We start from the raw sequence: 5,384 nt of genomic DNA, 5'->3' as shown, positions 1-5,384 counted from the left end.
ATGTCAGTTTTGATGGAGTTTTTCACTTGATCTTCCTGAAATGAATAATTTCAGTAATGTAAAAGAAAATTTGTTTGGAAAACTTCTTTTAATTACACATCCACAGCTCCATGAAATATGTGGCTGGTATAATCAACATTATGCTTGTGTTTTTCTTTACCACATTTTGGCATTACTAAATGTAAGGAAAACAGCTTTTCCACTACTGTTCCATGAGAATTTTTTGTTTATTATCTTTAAGTGTGTGTTCTGTTTGTCCATTTGGAACAACTATTTTCAAGTGAAATTCACTCTGAAAGTGAATTTTATCTAACCTGATAATGACTCCAAGTTCAGTCATGCCTCCGTGTTGTAAGGATGCTTTCTTCCCTGGACAACTGGAGAACACAGATTGTGCTTCTGTCCTACTATCATTATTATTTTCTCACTCTTTAATTTCCATGTTCTGGGCATGTTTGATACTCATGTTTGACCTATGTCTTCTTCAGAATACAGCTGACAAGTGGAGAGGAAGTTCAGTCATCTCAGACTTGGACAAGTTAAGAATGTTTTTTGTCCTGGACTCAACTGTTGAGGACTTCTGGGTCGTATTCAGCTGTGTCCCAGTAATGTACAGCAAAAGAAGGATGCTCACACAGAATAAGCGCCCTAGTCAGAGTGCTCCTGTACTCTCTTGAGGAGGAAAGAGTTTGATAAATGGAAAAAATGTGTATTCCTGGCAGTGGAGAATGGTCTCCTTCACTGTGGGGTTCAGACTTTCCCCAGACCTTCCCAGGGCTGCAGTCATGAATGCTTGGCTTGGCTGTACTGTGGTGTGTTATGAAGATGTGAAAAGTGAGCTAGATGGCTGAGCTGCCCCATATGCATTTTTTTTTTCATTTTAAAATTTAATAAAACCCCATGTGGTTACAATTGAAAAAAAAAATCCATTAATGTTCCCAAAATGATTCATATCTAAAGCAAAAGGTATATTAACTTCCCATCCCCCATCTCTAGTGAACAATAAGATATATTTTTTCATTGAATCAGTGAAAATCATTAAATAACGTACTACATCATCAACCCAAACCATGTACTTACTTTTCTAATGACTAACAAATGAAGTTAACGTATCAATGTTTTTATATGCATGAGGGAAGAAAGGGTGGGGCTTGTGAATGAGGAATCTAAACAGAGATTCTTTCATATTTCTATATATTTAAACAGGGGTAGGTGTTTCTGTCTGGAGACCATATGTTTGGGATTTTTTTTTAACAATCTGTATGTATGTCAAAAAGAAAATTTAAGTGCTATGGACAGCTACAGTGTGGGCTGTGGAGGTCTGGTGAGGTGATCTAGACATGAAGAGATGTCCAGATGAAAAATCCTTTTTCTTCAGGCACATGTTCCATTACTTGGAACTTACCTGAACAGCAGCAGTTCCACAAAGTCCTGGATGTGCTTTTTGGGGAGCAGTGGCAGAGTGGAATTACCATCAAGGTGCTTGGCAGTGTCGGTCTGGCCGATGGCACGGGGTAAAAGGCTCATGGGCAACTTAATGACAGCAGCGCTCTCTCTGCATGCAGAGACATTGAAGCTTTGCAGCAGCAGAAGGGATGAGCCCTTCAGCCCCAGAAACTGGAGGGCTGAGGGAGGGAGGGGTTCTCTGCATCTGCTGTACTACTAGCATGTAATGCATACAGCAGGGCAGTTTTAATTTCATCCAGTCTAGACAGTGATCAGTTTGCTACAGAAACAATATCCCTAGAACAAAATGGCAGTCCCAGCTGCAGAAAAATATGAAGCAGTCACCTTTGAAGTCACTCTCAAGCCTGCCCCATGAACAGTCTGTCTGGAGGCACAGTACATCATCAGGTTCATCATCTATCCTGGGGGAGTTGTGTGTCATCACCTCTGCAGTATGCCTGGACCCCAATGAGGGCTCCTGAGTCTGTGTGTGCCATGTTGCAATATGCAGTGCTGCTGCCAAAACATGAGACCAGCTGGTTTATTCATTTTACACAGTGCAAAAATGTTATTAAACTGCACCATACAGATAAGTACTAGAAAAATTGCTAGGTTATTTTTTTTCACATAAAATTAGCCAATTTGCTGGTGTATGTAATTGTAAGGAATGCAAAGCATCCCATTCAAGTGATTAACCTCTTAGTTAATAAAAGCAACAATTGCATGTGTATAAATAATATAATAAAAGGAACATTCATATCAAAGTAATATAGCTCATACTATCCTGTTTCTCTCCTTAATTAGTAAATAATTCATCAAATTCTGCAATGAATTTTGCTCCCACCCACATTTCTTCATCCAATTATCATGAAATAGGAAAGCAGGAGCCTTCCTTCTTTGAAAAGGATGTGATAATGAAATTGTTCAATAGCTCTTCTCAGCCCTTTGCTAGTCTAAATTAGTACTTCCTTGGGCATACTGTTTCTTTTGTTCATTTCTTCTCTGATTCATTACTTTTTTTTTAATTGAAGATATCTTCTATGTTAAATGTCATTTTACACTGGCACACTTTAAAAGAAGTATGTTCATCATGATTTGTTTTCAGCAGACACAAACGAAATTAATTCTACAGTACAGTGCTTGCTTGCCAAAGAGATCCATCATGCTTTAGATTGTATCACGCAAACAAAATTAAAAGAATGTTATAAAATACAAGATACAAAAGAAGATGCATAAGCAAGCACTAATAAGATCTCAAATCCAAAATTCAGACTGTCCTTGAATCAATATCATGTTAAAGTAAGATTCTTTGTTAGCTTATCAAATTCTATTTCTTTCATGGGATCTTCACAGGACTCAGTCCTTGAAACAGTGAACAACTACCCACTGTAGTCTTTCAGCTATTCAGTGTGTGCTTGTGTGTATTTTATGTACCTCGCAACATTCAAATCCTGCTCAGAAGACAGAATTCCTCATCTCTTTGTGAACGTGTTTATGGTACACCTCACTGTAGTACTATGAGCCTCACACAGTAAGGAGGAGTGTTTTCACAACACTGACATAAAATATGGAAGGACCATTGTCTGTGTTTTATGGATGGTAAACAAAGGCACACAGAAATGCCGATTCAAAGTATTCAAGAATTTCAGGTCCTGAATTTGAGGTATCAAGAATCTGAACTTTCAGAACAATCCGTGTGCATTCGTGCATATGAATTCATATGCCCCTTCTATATAGTGTGTGCATATGTACCCATATATTATACAAAGCTCAGCATCTATTTAAACGATTGCCATTATTAGGGTCCTCAGCAGCTCTGAACGCTCTAATATTCCCAAAGGGACAGCAAAACAAAGGTCCCATGAGAACAACTGTTGCTAAGCTAGGCTGCTGGTGCCTTGCTGGGAGTCCACTGTGAACATGGGAGGAAAGAACTCTCAGGAGCTTGCATTTAGTCTCTACCCAGCCCCAACCCATCCATGCCAGGAATTTGAAAACTTTGAGAAAATCCTGGTTCTTTGTCTGGACCATGCCTAATGGGGACCAGAGCTTGAGACATGAAACTGCTAAAATCTAACTCTTCAGAAGCCTGGCACTCCACGTTTTGAAGGGTTTGCATGGTGAATCACCTCCTACTGGAAAGGTCACACTGTGCCAAATATCAGACCCATATTTTGATGCACAAGGCCTTTGAAAACCTCAAAGGTAAGACTACCAGAATTTTAAATTTGGGAAGAACAATTCCCTCGTTGGTTTTCTAAGGTAGATTAAAAAATAGCTGAAAAAATTTGGCCAAGAAAGATTTTTAAAACCAGTCAGCTTGGGTAGGCACCTGGTATTGAGAACTTTAGCAAAAATGTCTGGGTATGGCAAGTTAATAAGCAGGCACTTTTGTTTTAATAGAACCATATAACTTGTGAGGCCACCAGCTTTGCTTATTATAAGGTCATTATGAAAACTATATTTAGGGAGCTATATTACTATTTGCTTTATTTTTCCACGTGGGAAGGTAAATTTCACTATAGAAATAAAACAATGAAAAAGTGTTAGCTAATGTGTGTTGTTGTTGCTTTTTTACCTTTATGTGTAAGCATGCTAATACTTAATGCATTGTGAGTAATACTTAGAGCATTATAAATCAGATTTTTTCATAATCTGTTTCAGTTTACCTAGTCAGGATATACTCACTAGTGAATATTGATACTCAAATCTGTTCTTGAAGATTCTGAGACTACCATGTTGCATGATTTAAACTCAAAAGCCCTCCAAAGATTAGAAGAGACAGCTTCATTTTATCTTGTTTTAAAAAGAAATCTCTTAGTGTTATGATAGCAAAGAAAATCTGAAAAATATGACCCCCAAGTGTCAGTGGTGTCCACCTGAACAAATAGCCATATACCCTGAACTTCCACACTCAGGCTGCTGAGTTCAAAGGCTGCTAAATCAGATACCAGTTGTGTGGGTTTTTAAATGAAGTTTTTATTGCTCCTTAAAGGAAAGGTCTCCTCTTACAAAGTTCTATGCTATCTACTTTGATTGACTATTCTTTTGGATAATCTTTTATCATAGCACAGAGGTGCTGAAGTGAGGAATTAAAAAGAGTCAGATGCCCATGGCTGATGACATGAGTCCAAAAGCAGGCATTCCAAGAAGGACACACAAGTTCACTTTAAGAAAATCAAAGGTGTGGTTAATACTGGCGGCTCCTTGTGAGGAAAACTAGACAGTTTTCCTCTAACTATGGAGATGTAGATCTCTGTTTTAAAGGCATCAGCTTCTAATCTATTGTTTTTGTAAAGGCTCTGAGTAACTTTTTCAGTATGGAATATTGTGTCTCCAGTTCTCCAGCAATTCTGATGACACAAGCTGTGCTAAATGGTACAGGATTTTATCCTGGGGTTTTTTTTTCTTTGTTTCTGGTTTTTGTTTGGTTTTTTGTTTGTTTGTTTTTTTTCTGTAGGTTCAGCCAAAGATCATTTTCATCACAAAGCAGTGCCGAGCCTGACAAAGGCAATACCAGTTTTCATGGTTCTGTGTATTTCTTGTAGGCAGAACCAGGCTTGGAGCGAAGGTTTAGTCCTCTGAACCATCAACTCTTTGATAAAATCACTTATCCTTGTTTCCCCACATAAAGTGAAATGACACCATTAAAAAGAAAGCACAGGTAAAATGGTAGCCTTTAAGATACCAAATGACATAGTGGAAGACTTGTTACATTGTCTTACTCTGAGAGGATAGAATATTAAAGACATTTTTTAATGAATATATGAGTCCTCCCTCCAAATAGTTGGATCTAAAGCCTGATAAATCAAAGTATTATTCACAAGACAACAAAAAGCTTTAGTCAAAGGAATTTAAAGAAGTGTTAATTAGTCAAAGGAAAGAGTCCATCCAGTCTCGTAAACATTATAGGAGAAATCTATTAAATCTAGTGAGCA

The sequence above is a fragment of the Lepidothrix coronata genome, unplaced genomic scaffold, assembly GCF_001604755.1.
Source record: "Lepidothrix coronata isolate B3197 unplaced genomic scaffold, Lepidothrix_coronata-1.0 Scaffold6, whole genome shotgun sequence".
Lineage (NCBI taxonomy): Eukaryota > Metazoa > Chordata > Aves > Passeriformes > Pipridae > Lepidothrix > Lepidothrix coronata.
The sequence above is the reverse complement of the archived record's forward strand: the minus strand, read 5'-3'. Positions refer to the sequence as shown.